General features: G+C 45.0%; 1 long non-coding RNA gene across 2 annotated transcripts; it reads right to left on the bottom strand.

Moving 5' to 3' along the window:
- Nucleotides 1–279: 279 nt before the first annotated feature.
- Nucleotides 280–10160, bottom strand: LOC141993382 (uncharacterized). 2 transcript variants are annotated; one of them, XR_012640834.1, is made up of 4 exons: nucleotides 9856–10160; nucleotides 8655–8684; nucleotides 4160–4311; nucleotides 280–1027 (listed from the first exon to the last, which is right to left on the bottom strand). It is a non-coding gene; the product is annotated as an uncharacterized LOC141993382 (long non-coding RNA). The 2 variants fall into 2 exon arrangements; XR_012640835.1 differs by lacking the exon at nucleotides 280–1027 and adding an exon at nucleotides 2971–3165.
- Nucleotides 10161–18767: the final 8607 nt, after the last annotated feature.

Genomic DNA, 18767 nt, shown 5'->3' with positions numbered 1-18767 from the left:
GAGCTGGGTGGGTGTTACACCGTGAAAAAAGATTTAATGGTAGGTAAGACAATACAACTTTTTTTTTTTTTTAAACAAACAAACCACGTAACAGGGATTTTATGTAAACCAGAACAACCAGAACTGGATTCTATCTACCTATAACATTAAATATATTAATAATATATATATAATAAAAATGATTTCAATACACACACAGTAAATTACTAAGTGTACTTAACTATATATAACCCAATCCCTCAATATATATCTGTATACACAGGTTATTATCGTATAGATTATTATTAGTTCAGGGTTCCCCTTTTCCCAATCTTTCACTAGGTGCTGTCTAATGCCCAAATGAGTCTTTGAACCTCAAGGGCCTCTCAGAACTTCCTGTAGAGATGGACTTGACTCCAGTGGTGTTTGCTTACGGAGGTACACAGTAGACCAGACCCATGGGATCTGAAGGACCTTTGGTTCTCCTGTTCTGGAAGTCTGGGACAATATGAAGCAGTGATAGGAGATGATTGGATCCGATGCTCAAGGAACATGCCATCAAATATGGGCTGACTTGACCAGACAGCTCTAAAACTAAAGGGCCCCTCTCCTGCCCGTCTGTCTCTCTCCTGCCCAGTCTCAGCCTCTTCATCCACTCTTGGTTTCTCTCAGTCCTGGTTTCCCTCTGTCCATGCCCTCTCTTCACCCTCTTTCTCTCAGCTACTCCCAGACTGTTTCTCTGTCTCTCTCTCAGGCTTCCCCTGCTTGCCTCTGTCCCTCAACAGTCCCCATTTTCCGCCAACTCACTTCCCCTCCCTCTGAGGGGAGGGGCCACCTCCCACTTTCCCAGAGGGAGGGGCTATGTCCTTTGCACAGAACAATGACATTGCATTTGCCCTGAACACACCCTAAATCGTATCTCCAGATAGAGTTGAATTTCTTTACCATATTTACATTCTGTTCAAAGAAAGATTCCTGGGGGAAATATCTTCTCACTCGTATACACAGTATTGTTACATGAAGGGGGTTACCAGCTCGATATGAAGTTCTGTGAAAGAACAAATATGGTTATGAGATTAGATAATATTTGAGCTGTACTATGGATATGAAAACATTCAATAAAAGCACTATGTAATGTTAATAATTGTAATGCCATTGTAACTAGGACATTAGGCAGAACTCCCAAATTTGTTTCCTGGTTTTTTAATCAGTCTTAAGTGTGGAAACATAGAATCATAGAATATCAGGGTTGGAAGGGACCTCAGGAGGTCATCTAGTCCAACCCCCTGCTCAAAGCAGGACCAATCCCCAATTAAATCATCCCAGCCAGGGCTCTGTCAAGCCTGACCTTAAAAACTTCTAAGGAAGGAGATTCTACCACCTCCCTAGGTAACTCATTCCAGTGTTTCACCACCCTCCTAGTGAAAAAGTTTTTCCTAATATCCAACATAAATCTCCCCCACTGCAACTTGAGACCATTACTCCTTGTTCTGTCATCTTCTAGCACTGAGAATAGTCTAGAACCATCCTCTTTGGAACCACTTCTCAGGTAGCTGAAAGCAGCTATCAAATCCCCCCTCCTTCTTCTCTTCAGCAGACTAAACAATCCCAGTTCCCTCAGCCTCTCCTCATAAGTCATGTGTTCCAGACCCCTAATCATTTTTGTTGCCCTTCGCTGGACTCTCTCCAATTTTTCCACATCCTTCTTGTAATGTGGGGCCCAAAACTGGACACAGTACTCCAGATGAGGCCTCACCAATGTTGAATAGAGGGGAACGATCACGTCCCTCGATCTGCTGGCCATGCCCCTGCTTATACATCCCAAAATGCCATTGGCCTTCTTGGCAACAAGGGCACACTGTTGACTCATATCCAGCTTCTCGTCCACTGTCACCCCTAGGTCCTTTTCCGCAGAACTGCTGCCTAGCTATTCGGTCCCTAGTCTGTAGCGGTGCATTGGATTCTTCCATCCTAAGTGCAGGACCCTGCACTTATCCTTGTTGAACCTCATCAGATTTCTTTTGGCCCAATCCTCCAATTTGTCTAGGTCCCTCTGTATCTTAATCCTACCTGCCACTGTATCTACCACTCCTCCTAGTTTAGTATCATCCGCAAATTTGCTGAGAGTGCAATCCACACCATCCTCCAGATCATTTATGAAGATATTGAACAAAACTGGCCCCAGGACCGACCCTTGGGGCACTCCACTTGATACCGGCTGCCAACTAGACATGGAGCCATTGATCACTACCTGTTGAGCCCGACAATCTAGCCAACTTTCTACCCACCTTATAGTGCATTCATCCAGCCCATACTTCTTTAACTTGCTGACAAGAATACTGTGGGAGACAGTGTCAAAAGCTTTGCTAAAGTCAAGAAACACTACTAGTCAATATCCACTGCTTTCCCTTCATCCACAGAACCAGTAATCTCATCATAGAAGGCGATTAGATTAGTCAGGCATGACCTTCCCTTGGTGAATCCATGCTGACTGTTCCGGATCACTTTCCTCTCCTCTAAGTGCTTCAGAATTGATTCCTTGAGGACCTGCTCCATGATTTTTCCGGGGACTGAGGTGAGGCTGACTGGCCTGTAGTTCCCAGGATCCTCCTTCTTCCCTTTTTTAAAGATGGGCACTACATTAGCCTTTTTCCAGTCGTCCGGGACTTCCCCCGATCGCCATGAGTTTTCAAAGATAATGGCCAATGGCTCTGCAATCACAGCCGCCAATTCCTTTAGCACTCTCGGATGCAACGCATCCGGCCCCATGGACTTGTGCACGTCCAGCTTTTCTAAATAGTCCCGAACCACTTCTTTCTCCACAGAGGGCTGGCCACCTACTCCCCATGCTGTGTTACCCAGCGCAGCAGTCTGGGAGCTGACCTTGTTTGTGAAGACAGAGGCAAAAAAAAGCATTGACTACATTAGCTTTTTCCACATCCTCTGTCACTAGGTTGCCTCCCTCATTCAGTAAGGGGCCCACACTTTCCTTGGCTTTCTTCTTGTTGCCAACATACCTGAAGAAACCCTTCTTGTTACTCTTGACATCTCTTGCTAGCTGCAGCTCCAGGTGCGATTTGGCCCTCCTGATTTCATTCCTACATGCCCGAGCAATATTTTTATACTCTTCCCTGGTCATTTGTCCAATCTTCCACTTCTTGTAAGCTTCTTTTTTATGTTTAAGATCTGCAACGATTTCACCGTTAAGCCAAGCTTGTCGCCTGCCATATTTACTATTCTTTCTACACATCGGGATGGTTTGTCCCTGTAACCTCAATAGGAATTCTTTGAAATACAGCCAGCTCTCCTGGACTCCTTTCCCCCTCATGTTATTCCCCCAGGGGATCCTACCCATCAGTTCCCTGAGGGAGTCGAAGTCTGCTTTCCTGAAGTCCAGGGTCCGTATTCTGCTGCTTACCTTTCTTCCCTGTGTCAGGATCCTGAACTCGACCAACTCATGGTCACTGCCTCCCAGATTCCCGTCCACTTTTGCTTCCCCTACTAATTCTTCCCGGTTTGTGAGCAGCAGGTCAAGCAAAGCTCTCCCCCTTGTTGGCTCCTCCAGCACTTGCACCAGGAAATTGTCCCCTACATTTTCCAAAAACTTCCTGGGTTGTCTGTGCACCGCTGTAGTGCTCTACCAGCAGATATCAGGATGATTAAAGTCACCCATGACCAGGGCATGCGATCTAGTAGCTTCTGCGAGTTGCCAGAAGAAAGCCTCATCCACCTCATCCCCCTGGTCCGGTGGTCTATAGCAGACTCCCACGATTACATCACTCTTGTTGCTCACACTTCTAAACTTAATCCAGAGACATTCAGGTTTTTCTGCAGTTTCATACCGGAACTCTGAGCAGTCATACTGCTCCCTTACATACAGTGCTACTCCCCCACCTTTTCTGCCCTGCCTGTCCTTCCTGAACAGTTTATAACCATCCACGACAGTACTCCAGTCACGTGAGTTATCCCACCAAGTCTCTGTTATTCCAATCACGTCATAATTCCTTGACTTCACCAGGACCTCCAGTTCTCCCTGCTTGTTTCCAAGGCTTTGTGCATTTGTATATAGGCACTTGAGATAACCTGCTGATCGCCCCTCATTCTCAGTATGAGGTAGAAGCCCTCCCCTCACAGACGTTCCTGCCTGTGCTTCCTCCCGGTATCCTGCTTGCCCACTTACCTCAGGGCTTTGGTCTCCTTCCCCCGGTGAACCTAGTTTAAAGCCCTCCTCACTAGGTTAGCCAGCCTGCTCGCAAAGATGCTCTTCCCTCTCTTCGTTAGGTGGTGCATGGTGCAAAAGGGTTGACTTGTCAAGTATTTGGAGGCTTTGCTCTGTAATGAGGAACAGACTCAGGGCCCAATCCTGCCCTCTAGTCCATGGGTCTAATTCCCATTGATTACACAAGAATGACAACCGTGACAACATCACTATCATGTAGGTCCAAATATATGAGGTGGGACCCAGTGTTATGCATTCTGGAACTCTTCAGTTAGATTTAGTTACAATTCCTACCTAACACTCTGTAGGAATAGAAGTCCCTGGCAGTGGAGCTAGTATGGTTCCCCTGTGCTGAGGGCAGGGCGGATGTGGAGAGTTCAAGAATGGGATAACCACCTCATGTTCCAGAAAGCCCAGCTCCACAGGGCTTTCTGCATGCTGCCGCACAGGAGCTTGGGGTTTGAGCAGGCAGATTAATTGTTAATCACTAAGCAGATTCACTGGCCTTCCCCACTGTATACAGGCACCAGGGGTGGAGGTGCCACAGGGCCTACTCCAGTCCTGAGATTGGAGTAGAGGCTGAAGAATAGCTATGCTGCTGCTCTGTAGCTTTCAGGAGATAACGAGGAATCCTCACATCTGCCTTCAAGTAACTCTTAAATACACAGCTGTGTGCACGCGGCGTGTGTGTCACACTTTAGGCCAGGGACTGGCAACCTTTGGCATGCGGCCAGTCAGGGAAAGCCGCTGGCGGGCCAGGATGGTTTGTTTACTTTCAGCTTCCTCAGGTTCGGTTGATTGCAGCTCCCATTGGCTGTGGTTCACCGTTCCAGGCCAGTGGGGGCTACGGGAAGTGGTGGCCAGCACATCCCTCGGCCCATGCTGCCTCACGCAGCCCCACTGGCCTGGACCGGTGAACCCCAGCGAGGGGAGCTGCAATCAGCCGAACCTGCGGACGCTGCAGGTAAACAAACCATCCCGGCCCACCAGTGGATTTCCCTGATAGGCCGCAAGCCAAAGGTTGCCGATCCCTGCTTTAGGTTTTCGTGTGGTTTATTGCATGCATATATCAGGGGAGTGTCAGTCAGACAGGCACACATGATGCCTATATGCAAATACGGGGTAGTGTTAGTTTCAGGAATGAAACAGAGTCCAGTACACCTTTCACATGATCTGAGCACCTGTTATCACCTTTCAGAGTAACAGCCGTGTTAGTCTGTATTCGCAAAAAGAAAAGGAGTACTTGTGGCACCTTAGAGACTAACCAATTTATTTGAGCATAAGCTTTCGTGAGCTACAACTCACTTCATTGGATGCATACTGTGGAAAGTGTAGAAGATCTTTTTACACACACAAAGCATGAAAAAATACCTCCCCCCACCCCACTCTCCTGCTGGTAATAGCTTATCTAAAGTGATCACTCTCCTTACAATGTGTATGATAATCAAGGTGGGCCATTTCCAGCACAAATCCAGGGTTTAACAAGAAAGTCGGGGGGGGGGGGGGGGCGGGTAGGAAAAAACAAGGGGAAATAGGTTACCTTGCATAATGACTTAGCCACTCCCAGTCTCTATTCAAGCCTAAGTTAATTGTATCCAATTTGCAAATTAATTCCAATTCAGCAGTCTCTTGCTGGAGTCTGGATTTGAAGTTTTTTTGTTGTAATACCACAGCTTTCATGTCTGTAATTGCGTGACCAGAGAGATTGAAGTGTTCTCCGACTGGTTTATGAATGTTATAATTCTTGACATCTGATTTGTGTCCATTTATTCTTTTACGTAGAGACTGTCCAGTTTGACCAATGTACATGGCAGAGGGGCATTGCTGGCACATGATGGCATATATCACATTGGTGGATGTGCAGGTGAACGAGCCTCTGATAGTGTGGCTGATGTTATTAGGCCCTGTGATGGTGTCCCCTGAATAGATATGTGGGCACAGTTGGCAACGGGCTTTGTTGCAAGGATAGGTTCCTGGGATAGTGGTTCTGTTGTGTGGTATGTGGTTGCTGGTGAGTATTTGCTTCAGGTTGGGGGGCTGCCTGTAGGCAAGGACTGGCCTGTCTCCCAAGATTTGTGAGAGTGTTGGGTCATCCTTCAGGATAGGTTGTAGATCCTTAATAATGCGTTGGAGGGGTTTTAGTTGGGGGCTGAAGATGACGGCTAGTGGCGTTCTGTTATTTTCTTTGTTAGGCCTGTCCTGTAGTAGGTGACTTCTGGGAACTCTTTTGGCTCTATCAATGTGTTTCTTCACTTCCGCAGGCGGGTATTGTAGTTGTAAGAAGGCTTGATAGAGATCTTGTAGGTGTTTGTCTCTGTCTGAGGGGTTGGAGCAAATGCGGTTGTATCGCAGAGCTTGGCTGTAGACAATGGATCGTGTGGTGTGGTCAGGGTGAAAGCTGGAGGCATGTAGGTAGGAATAGCGGTCAGTAGGTTTCCGGTATAGGGTGGTGTTTATGTGACCATCGTTTATTAGCACTGTAGTGTCCAGGAAGTGGATCTCTTGTGTGGACTGGACCAGGCTGAGGTTGATGGTGGGATGGAACTTGTTGAAATCATGGTGGAGTTCCTCAAGGGCTTCTTTTCCATGGGTCCAGATGATGAAGATGTCATCAATATAGCGCAAGTAGAGTAGGGGCGTTAGGGGACGAGAGCTGAGGAAGCGTTGTTCTAAGTCAGCCATAAAAATGTTGGCATACTGTGGGGCCATGCGGGTACGCATAGCAGTGCCGCTGATTTGAAGGTATACATTGTCCCCAAATGTAAAATAGTTATGGGTAAGGACAAAGTCACAAAGTTCAGCCACCAGGTTAGCCGTGACATTATCGGGGATAGTGTTCTTGACGGCTTGTAGTCCATCTTTGTGTGGAATGTTGGTGTAGAGGGCTTCTACATCCATAGTGGCCAGGATGGTGTTATCAGGAAGATCACCGATGGATTGTAGTTTCCTCAGGAAGTCAGTGGTGTCTCGAAGGTAGCTGGGAGTGCTGGTAGCGTAGGGCCTGAGGAGGGAGTCCACATAGCCAGACAATCCTGCTGTCAGTGTGCCAATGCCTGAGATGATAGGGCGCCCAGGATTTCCAGGCTTATGGATCTTGGGTAGTAGATAGAATATCCCAGGTCAGGGTTCCAGGGGTGTATCTGTGTGGATTTGATCTTGTGCTTTTTCAGGGATTTTCTTGAGCAAATGTCATACAATGTGTATGATAATCAAGGTGGGCCATTTCCAGCACAAATCCAGGTTTTCTCCCCCCGCCCCCAAAACCCACTCTCCTGTTGGTAATAGCTTATCTAAAGTGATCACTCTCCTTACAATGTGTATGATAATCAAGGTGAGCCATTTATTACCAACAGGAGGGGGCGGGGGGAGAAAACCTGGATTTGTGCTGGAAATGGCCCACCTTGATTATCATATACATTGCAAGGAGAGTGATCACTTTAGATAAGCTATTACCAGCAGGAGAGTGGGGTGGGGGGAGAGAAAACCTTTTGTAGTGATAAACACCCATTTTTTCATGGTCTGTGTGTATAAAAACATCTTCTGTATTTTCCACAGTATGCATCCGATGAAGTGAGCCGTAGCTCACGAAAGCTTATGCTCAAATAAATTGGTTAGTCTCTAAGGTGCCACAAGTACTCCTTTTCTTTTTGCGAATACAGACTAACACGGCTGTTACTCTGAAACCTGTCTTTCCACTGTTTATAGCATTACAAAACTTTGCACTGAAAACAAACATTGTTTCTTGCACATTCATCTGCTCTTACTACAGTATTTCTTTCCCATTTCAAGTTGGAATATTTTTGTTTCAAGGGAAACACCCAACCATCTGAAAATCATATAATTCTAACATCTGGATTATAAAATGCTTCCTAAAGTGTAAGCAAAGAGATTAAATGAAGGCTAATGGACACAGTTGACCTAGAGCAGACCTCACTTTTCTACAGACATGTTTCTAATAACAAATTGAAGATGTGCAGATGCCTACATTGAGCAATTACAGGATTGCGTTGCTTCATGTCTCATGAAGTGGAGCTGCTGGTCTGGTTCTGAGGAACTAGAGAGCTACCACAGGGCTGTTGTGGCTGTCAGGGATTGGCCAGTCCTAATGACTTTCTGACTACATGCCTTACGCTGGAAATCAGGAAAGAAGCAATGGGATTGGAGTCGCTACACTGGCCTTTATCTTCTGGTGATTTACCTGACTCTACTTACGTCAGCTTGTTTGCTTGCACTGCGAGAGCCAGGCTCTGGTCCCAGCTTTTTATCTGTAAGCAGTATTTGTAGCTTCATCTTTTTCATTCTATGGATCAATTTATAAAATAAATCTCCTGGATCAGCATCCCCATCCCTCACTGTCTGGGTCTCAACATGTTTCACTGTCAACTGCTGGCAAGTTGCCTGCAGTTTGCAAGCTAAGGATCACCGTAACACAGTAGGAAATAGTTTCCACACTCACCTGGAATTATCTTCTCTATCAGCTGAGTGCCTAGAAAAGGAATATAACAGCACACTAAACATTCAAACTCCAACAAAATCATTTCAAACCAAAATATGTACACTCCATATTCCAAATTTTAAAATTCCCAGAGCCTGATCCTATAGGTTGCTGATTTCACTTGGACTTGACTATTCACCGGCCCCATGACTGTCCCCTAGCTCACTGGTTCCCAAACTTTTTACTAAGGCAACCCCCCAACTGCAGTTTGGCTTTTATTGTGACCCAGCCAGGGTGGCCCAAAATCATAGGTCAATGTCCTTTGCCTACTCTTGCTCCTTGCCCTGTCCAGGGAGCATCCACCATGCACAACAGCACCCTGTGCCCCAGCACTGCAATCCTAATCCCAGCCCAGCACGGAGGGGAGGCCCCTGTATGTGGGGAAGGGCGGGGGAAGAAAGTGAGCTCATCCCAAAGCAGCACTCACTCAAATGTGGCCTGTTTGCCCCTTCATCATCACAGAGGGGCAGTGGTGTAACCTTGTGCTTCAGGTTGTAGTACCTGGAGTGGGGAGCAGGACCCAGACCTCAGGACTGGAGCCACTGCTATGGGATGAGTGCAGGGCAGTCTTATTCTACAACTCAACTGCCCTCCCAGCTCTCACCTCCTCACTGGGCCTCTGACAGGCTGCCTAGAGCCTTCTACAACCCACTGGTGGGTTAGGACCAACCATTTGGGAAACACTGCTCTAGACCATGGGTAGGAGCGCTTGGCTCCCATCTCCCACTCAGGGAGCACAAGCACAGTCCCCAGTCACTAACTTCAATCTACCCAATAATCCTTCCATCAGGTTCCCTTCACAATCTTCTCCTACCACCCCAGTAGCTCGGACAATGGTTTAGGGTCTCCCCCAAAAGACTGCACCTACAGTGAATGCCTGTGCTTATTGCCACTGCCCCAATGGCCCTGGCTGGTCGGCGGAGAGAGGGGTCACCTCTACAAGGGGAGTGAAGCTCTAGAAGAGGCTTCCACGGGAGGTTGTGCAATCGCCATCGCTGGAGTTTTGAAGAGCAGGTTGGAGGAAACCCCTGGCGCAGGGTTGGCGGAGGTTGAGCTGATTCTGTGGATGACTTCTCCAGGTCCCGGCCAGTCCTACAGGTCTCAGAAACAGGACAGCCCAACCCTCCCTGTCCCCAAAGAACCCCGTGCCCTACGCTCTGACCTTTGGCGCTTGCTGGGCCCTTCTCTGCTCCGGAGCCCGGAAGACGCGCACAACACTGTGAGAAAGTTGTGGGCCTGTTTTCCCAGCATGGGGCCCTGGACTGAGGAGGGGAGAAACTAAGCAAACCATCTTTCCAGTCTGGACTCCCGCTCGCTGGGGAACGGCGTGTGCTGGAGCCCCATCGCCGCCCGCGGGTGCAGGGGGCGTGCGGGGCCAGCCACCCCCCGGGGAGCGGCAGAGGGGCCCCGCGGGGCGGCTGCCCCCTGTTCTCTGCGGACACAACCGGCTCTGCGGTCCCGCCCAGCGCCGGCGGCGCCGGGCAGGGCGGCGGTGTGTGCGCTGATCCGCACCAGCAGTCCCCTCCCTGTGGGCGGCTACGCCTCTGCCAGGCCCGTCTCGCTTCCCAGGGCGGAGCCCGGCGGGAGCCCGCCAGCCGCAGCCGCCCCCCAGGGAGGCCGGGGGGAGCAACACGGAGCCCCCCGCGTAGCCAGAGCTGCACGGGGCAGCGCCGCCTGGGGAGCTGTGTGAGGCAGCCCCGTCCGGGGCTGGGGGGGCAGGAGCGCAGCAAGCCACTTCCCCCGGGCTGCCAGGCGAGGAGGCAGCGTCTGCAGCTGCAGGTGGGTTTGGCTCCTCCGAGCTCAGCGAGCGGGGGCTTCCCCCTCATCGCCAAACCGCCCGCCCCAGCCTTGGCAGCCCGTCTGCCTTCCCTGCCCCGGCCGGTTGCGGGAGAGACCCCCCCCGCCCCGCCCACTGGGGGAGATGCCCCTCCCCCTCCAACTCACCTGCTGTGGCCAGCTATTCCCTCCTCTCTGTGCCCAGACCTCAGCTTATCCACTCTGAGAGGACCCCTATCCCCCCCCCACCCAACTCACCCAGCATGAGATGCCCCCTCCCCCCAGGTCCCAGCACACCCGCTGTGAGAGATGTCCCTTTCCCCTCTGCCCCGAGAAATTCTACTCACCAGCTGCAAGAGATGTCCCCCTACCTCTGCCATAGACCTCAACTCACCCTCTGTGGGAGATGCCCCCTACCCTTCTTGCCCCCTAGACTTCAAACTCACGTGGCTGTGGCAGATGTCCCCTCTCCCCCTCTGTTCCCAGACCTCAGCTCACCCACTATGAGGGAGGACCCCTACCCCTCCATGCACCTCTGCCCCAGCCCTCAGCTCACTTGCTATGGGGGATGCCCCCCTACCTACCACCTCCCCTCCAGATCCCACTTTCCCACTGTGGGAGATGTCCCCTCCACCCACCTCAACTCACTCCTTGTGGAAGATGCCTACTGTCTCTTCTCCCTGCACACACACTCACCCGCAACTCTCCTCTCTGTGAGCAAAGAGGGAGGAGTGCTCTCTGATCACCCTGGGCTTGGAGAAAGCAGGAGTGTGTCTGTCAGCCCCCAGCTGAGAGGATGGGCACAGGAGGGTGCAGCCTGGCGAGGAGAAGCATTGTGGGGTAGCAGGAGGGAAAACAGTGACACCAGGCAGAGAACAAACCCCCACCCAACACTGAGGCTTGTGGTGCTTCTGGGAACTGAAAGTTCAAGTTTAAGTCAGATATGAAGCTGACTATCTGTGAGAGCAGGATGCCACCACCCTGGAGTTAGGGAACTTCAGAGCATAAACTCTGACTCCTGACCATAAAAGTAATATGGGATTATCAAGAAACACAGTATGTGGGGTAGCCCAGTGGTATAAAGTCTCATAAATTAATGTTTCCTATTCTCAGATCTGAGCTCCAGATTTTGGTCCAGTTTACTCATATAGCATGATAATAGATATATTGTCCCCTCTGTAACCTGTTTGGGTTTCAGAACTCAGTTATGCTGAAGACAGACAAATCCTCCACATTCCAGTCTGGGCTTCTTTCTTACAATGCTGGTTATTCGCTCTGGAAAAATTTGTCTCCTAGAATTGCAGATCCTTTGCCCCTCTTCATTATCCTCTGGCTGCACTTTCAGACACAGTCCATTTGTTTTGTTGTTTAAGGGGCAGCTGGCTTTAAAATCACACACAGAAAAATTTGTTTACCCATTTTATTTATAATACTCTAGATTATTAAAAGCAATTTTATAAATATTTTTTTTTTACCATTTCTGCTGCTCTTTCATGCTTGTATTTCAGCTTAGACATGAAAATAGACTTGTCATTTCATCTACTGGTTCTAGGCTAGATCAAGGATGTCTGAGTGCCCAACTTGGCAGCAGAAAGTTTACAAAGTTTTAATTTAGTATCATGACTTTTTTGCATTAGGACTTGTAAAATATGTAATCTTCTTTGGTGGCACACACTTCAAGGGACTATTTGTTAATAAATTTAAAATTAAACATTTCTAGTGTAAGATTTTGAAAAAGATTCTTTTTACAAAACCTAAAGTTTGGTTGGTACATGGCTACAACATAGCTTAATTTATGTAGGGTAGAAAGGAACTGTTTCCCCACAACTGGCCTAAAACTTTGCTAAGTCATATTTGATAGCCAGGTTTGATTCACACTATGAATTATAACAGTGCTGTAACCTTGTCACCTTAGTTCTATTTGTAGTGTAGATGGGGCCTCAGAGCATTAAGGTAAGATGACAAGCCAAGCTCCTTGCCTTTGGGCTGAATTTGAGAGAGGCCCAGACACATACAGAGACAAGGAAACTCACTATTGTTTCTAACTTCCCTCCAATCTTTTTCTTTTGATGCTGATTCCTACCCCCACTCCTCCAAATGTGGCTGCATCTTTCCTAGTAAACTAAGATCTAATTAATCACCAGTACAGCTCCACCAATGATAGCGTTGGTGGAAGGTGTAGCCATGAGTAAAAACGCCTCATGTCCTGTTGACTCTACAGTTTCTGCTATTGCAGAATTACAGCTACAAAGCTTGCTTGTGTAGATGCAGCCCTGAAGTCTCTGTCTCTACAGTATAGATGCAATACAAACTTTGTTTTGTACTTGTGCATCTATGCTGGACCACGCTTTATAGATAGAGGGTAATTCCATCATCTGTGATTTCTAAGAGAAGGAATGTCAGAGCAGAATATGCAATGGAACTCCTGGGTTTTCCTCCCAGTTTTAATGTTGATTTTCTTCCGTGGCCAGTCACTTACCTATGGGTTGGTTAGTTCACCCATTGTTTCTTCCCTAAACACTTCTCTCCGACCCATTGCTCTCACCACAAGACCAAGAAAAAGAAAAGATGAAGTCTTCCTACTCAGTGCAACCCACTTCCCTTGTGTCTAATATATCTTAACTGCCACCAAAACAAAGTTGTTTTTTATAATACAGTCAGGTTTGTTTTAAAATGTTTGGAAAACAAAATGTTATGACTTCATGAATTGAGTTTCACCCCACAGTGAACCTTTTAGGCCTTTTGAAAATAGTGGTTTATAATAGAAATGCTTACACAACTTAACTACTAGCTGGATAGTTGAAAATGACAGCAACAACATTTGGGGCAGGGGCTATCGGCAAAAGTTCTCTCTCTTTGAATAAAGGACTCTGGTATTATTGTTCAGGAGTTAATACTACTAACCCCTTTGATGCTGATTGTTCAGCAGGTGGGAGAATTGACGTATGCAGAATAGTATAAATTATTTTTTATCCATTCATAAGTGCTTTAATTTATATTGTATAATGTTTGCTGCTCTTTCCTACACACACACACACCCAAAATTGCTCCTGCCCAACTTGTGCACATGCAACAGCCAGTACACAATTATAGAGTGAACTCTTGCATGATGTGCACTTTTGAAAATGTGAGCCATGTTGAACAGAGTAAATTGAGTTAAAGCCAAAAGCAAAAGGAGTTGTACAGTGAAAGATGCTATGAGATGAGATTAGAAAAGAGGTGGAAAAGTTCATGAGGAGGAGTTATAGATCTATTTCAGATACCATGAACTGCAGTAGAAAAATCTCTTGCAACAAGAGTGGCCAGACAGGAAGAAACTGGTACTCAAAGAGCAGAGGAAATAGGAAGGGGAATTCAAAAGACAGACTGGGGCAGAACCATAATTCTAGAATCAAGAGCAATATGTTGCACCTGTGGTTCAAAACTGCTGAGCACCTGAAGTTCCCAGTGACTTCAGTGAGATTTATGGGTAATAAATAGGGCTGTCAATTAATCGCAGTTAACTCAAGTGATTAACGCAAAACAAATTAACTAGATTAAAAAATAATTGTGGTTAATTGCGATTAATTATAATGATAGTTATAATGTTAACAATAATAGAATACCAATTTAAATTTATGATAAATATTTTTTGATATTTTTCTACATTTTCAAATATATTGATTTCAATTACAACACAGAATACAAAGTACAGTATTCACTTTATAGTATTTTTTATTACAAATATTTGCGCTGTACAAACCAAAAGAAATAGTATTTTTCAGTACACCTCATACAAGTACAGTAGTGCAGTCTCTTTATCATGAAAGTTCAACTTACAAATGTAGAATTTTTTTTCTCATAAATGCACTCAAAAACAAAACAATGTAGAACTTTAGAGCCTACAAGTCCACTCAGTCCTACTTCTAACTGCTAAGACAAATAAGTTTGTTTACATTTATGGGAGATAATGCTGCCCGCTTCTTATTTACAACGTCTCTTGAAAGTGAGAATAGATGTTCGCAAGGCACTGTTGTAGCCAGTGGTGCAAGGTATTTATGTGCCAGATATGCTAAACCAGGGATGGCCAACCTGAGCCTGAGAAGGAGCCAGAATTTACCAATGTACATTGCCAAAGAGCCACAGTAATACGTAAGCAGCCTCCCATCAGCTCCTCTCCCTCCCTCTCCGGCTCCCAGTGCCTCCCACCCACCAGCAGCTCCACCGATCAGCACCTCCCCCTCCCTCCCGATCAGCTGTTTCCTGGTGTGCAGGAGGCTGGGGGGGAGGGAGGAGGGGGAGGACCGAGGGTATGGCAGGCTCAGGGGAGGGGGCAGAGTGGGGGAAGGGCCTGTGGCAGAGCCAGGGGTTGAGCAGTGAGCATCCCCCGGCACACTGGAAAGTTGGAGCCTTTAGCTCCAGCCCCGGAGTCAGTGCTTATACAAGGAGCCGCATATTAACTTCTGAAGAGCCACACGTTGGCCATCCCTGTGCTAAACATTCACATGCCTCATCATGCTTCGACTTGTATATTGCGAATATTTGTAATAAAACATAATCTAAAGTGAGCATTGTACACTTTGTATTCTGTGTTTTAATTTAAAGCAATATATTTTTGACTGTAGAAAAATATTTATAATACATTTAAATTGGTATTCTATTGTTTAACAGTGCAATTAAAACTGTAATTAATTGTGATTTTTTAAAAATCTTGTGATTAATTGCAATTATTTTTTTAAATCATTTGACAGCCCTAGTAATAAACATTTCTGAAAATCAGGACAGTTATACTTAGGTGCCAAAGCATGGCTTTAGAGCATAACTTTAAGCACTCATCATTGAAAATTTTGATATGAAGGCTAAATTTTTCAGTAGAGCCAGCCCTTCTCCTAATTTTGTGTGTGCAATTCTGAAAACACTATCACTTGTATGCACCAATGACTAAATTTGCACATGCAAACAACATTTATAGGTGCAAGTGATTGTGCAAACAAAATTAGGAGCCATTTGTTAGGCGTGGACCTTTATTTGCCTCCTTATTTAGCAGTTTTTCCGTTCACCTTTAAAGTATTTTCATTGCTGGTTGATTAAAGGTGGAAAGATCTGTCCAAGTGTAACCAGGTTAAATGTGTCCCAAACTTGACAATATGCTTTCAAATGTACGATTTTTTAAAAAGTATAGTATAACTGTGTGTATAGTATATAGAAAGCCTTAGGGCCACCTTCTAACCTGAGGTATATATCCGCTAGCTATCATTAAAGTGGGAGACAGTAAAATTCAAGCTCCAGATAACCCTGTCTTCTCTTCCCATTGAGAGTAGTACTTAAATTACACCTAGCTCACAAATATTCTCTGTTTATGCAAAATGGTAACAAAATGTGGCTGGAGATTTAAATACAAATAAATCAGGTATAAAAGAGAATGAAAGAATAATTCTTTCTTTATTTACCTTAATGATCAGGGCTTGAGTTCTGGGCTTTCCCCCTGCAACAGTTGATCACACCACCCTAACACAGAGTGTATGCTGGCAGCTCTCTTTCACCTGAGGCAGGTGAAAAGACTGACAGACAGATCAGTGTTGTAAGAGGAACACAAAACCCTGACTAAAGTCTTGGCAGGTAAAAAGCTTTTCAGCTCCCCTGGAAAAAAAATTGTTGTTGGACAATAAATTTTTTTAACTTGTTAAAAATAGAATGCTGAAAGCAGAAGTTGGTCTGTAGAAGCTGAAAAAAATCGAGAACTGAAGCAGAAGCCCCTGAGGGGAGAATTGGGATAAGGAAGAAGAAAGGCAAAGTGTAGGGAAGAGGAATGAAAATGTTTAATGAAAATGCCTAGATCTGATATATGAAGTTATATTAAGATAATTATAAGTGTTATATTCATAGTATAATAGAGACAGCAAAGATTTTTTTATTTCTGGAAAAATGCAAACTGATCATTCTTACTGAATGAAAAGACAACTTATGTTCTCTCTCATAGGGCAGCTATGGACCATGCTTTCAAGAAACAGGAGGCTCTTTAATAATGATGGTGAAGTATTTAAAAAGCCTATTGCAGTTTAGTAATTCAGGATTAAGTTATAAAACTGCATATCACAGTAACTGAAAACATGACAAATTAATGGGATCTTACATAGAATGGAGAATGGGATTGGATTAGTTACAATAGGGAGAATATAAAACAAAACAATCTTGGGAAAGTGGTATTTGATTATTGTGGAAAAGCTGAGAAAGATATGTTTAAAGTTGAGTTTAACTATGGAAGTGGTAATATACAAGTTCTCTAAGGAAATAGAACCACTGTTATTAAAGGCCAAATCCTACTTACCTTACTCAAGTGAGTATTATTGAAGCTAATTCAACTAAAGGGCCCAATTCAAAATTAATTGAAATCAGTGGGAGTTTAATTGGAACCTCACTTGGTGAATATGGCAAACAGGATTCGGCATATGCCCACCATCGCTGCCTCAGTTTTTTAACACAGGAAGATGCCCACTTTCAAAATGGCCACAGCTTCCCACTGTTCTCCACAGGAGTGAAACCAAGATTCCCTCAGAGTGATGGTGGACCCTGACACCCTTGAGGACAGTTGGTGGCTTTAGTCTCTTAGCAAACAAAAGGAGGAGATGGCTGCCATTTTGAAAGAGGGCAATTCTTTGTAGAATTCTCTATAGTGGAATATTACATTATCTCTCATAAATGTAAACAAACTTATTTGTCTTAGCAATTAGCTGAACTAGAAGTAGGACTGAGTGGACTTGTAGGCTCTAAAGTTTTACATTGTTTTGTTTTTGAGTGCATTTCTGAAGAAGAAGCTTATGAAGAATAATGGCAAAAAAGTTACCATTCTCCCCAAAATTCTTCAAATGTAGCTGATGCACAAAATTTGAGTTTTAATTATTTGAAATGTCTTACTCTGTTCTGAAACCATTAGACACAAAAAGTCTTGACACCCAATGCTAATATTTTACGGACCCACTTTTGATTATTTAATGGATTTAGTTGTAAATTCTCAGAAAATTAATTCTATATTCAAAGTACTGTAATTTAGGGAAGGATTCTCTTCTCTCGCTCTATTCTTCATATGTAACAAAGTAGTAGAACACTGGCTGAAAGTGAAAAACTTAACTCCACCTTAACTACAACTGGTACTTCCATACTACACATGCCCCTGTGCACAAGGTCCTAAGATTGCTCTAGACTTGGGCTGCTGCAATCTGCAAGGCTTCCTCAGCAGATCAGGAGGAGCTACTCCTGGGGAAACTGTGGCTTAAAGCACCCCACACCCAATTTTCTGCAAGAGGCAGGCAGAGGAGAAAGAAAGCAAGCAGACATCACCCACAGGGTTGTAGTGGCTTCTTTGTAGAAGATTGGATGAGGAGAGAAAGCCACTTTAAAAAAAAATGAAAGTGATAGTTATTAGTTTTGTGGGATTAGGAAACAGATTTAAAAAATTATATTAGGTGGCAATCTAATTCATTTACTCTTATTCACTTCTTTAAACACACAGATAAGAACAGTTGATCTTACCACATCCTGGTTCTCTAGGAAAAATGGAGGAAAGCAAAATGACTTCTTCCAGAGGACAGCATAAGCATGAGGATGTTACCATGCCGATGCAGGTGAAGCAGCCATCCCAGGCTCATTTTGTGTAGAAATGAACATATGCAAACAAGTTATAAAAATAAACTCATAAAAATCCGAATGGAAAACAAAAAGTGAAATCACTCAGTAAAAAATAAAATCTAAATCTAAATTATTTAAGATGACAGATCTTTTAATTTACAAAACTAAGAACATGTATAGAAGATAAAGGAACTTGCTGTCAATAAAATGGTGTTTCATATAAGCTTTATACACAATCAAAGACTTGTGAAAATTTAAGTAGGAGTTTTATAACTGCTCGACTGATAACAAAGTTATGATTGTATGCAGTGTTGTTGTAGCCATGTTGGTCCCAGGAAATTAGAGAGACAAAGTGGGTCAGGTAATATCTTTTTTTGGATGAGTTTCTATTGGTGAGAGAGACAAGCTTTTGAGATTACACAGAGCTCTTCTTCAGGTATGGGAAATGTACTCAAGAGTGGCACAACTAAATACAAAGTGGAACAGATTGTTTAGCATAAGTGGATAACACATTTCAAGGGACCATTGAAAGTGAAGTGGCTCGTAACATCCCTTCCAGTGGGGAAGTTATGATTGGCAGGAGAGTTACAACAGTAATCAGTTAATATACTTTAAGACTGTCATTAACTCTCTTTTCAGGTATGAACCATTGTGTCCTGTAAGATTTATTTTGCTGGCTCTTATCCTTGAAGA

The sequence above is a fragment of the Natator depressus genome, chromosome 9 (genome assembly GCF_965152275.1).
Source record: "Natator depressus isolate rNatDep1 chromosome 9, rNatDep2.hap1, whole genome shotgun sequence".
Classification (NCBI taxonomy): domain Eukaryota; kingdom Metazoa; phylum Chordata; order Testudines; family Cheloniidae; genus Natator; species Natator depressus.
The sequence above is the reverse complement of the archived record's forward strand: the minus strand, read 5'-3'. Positions and strand labels throughout refer to the sequence as shown.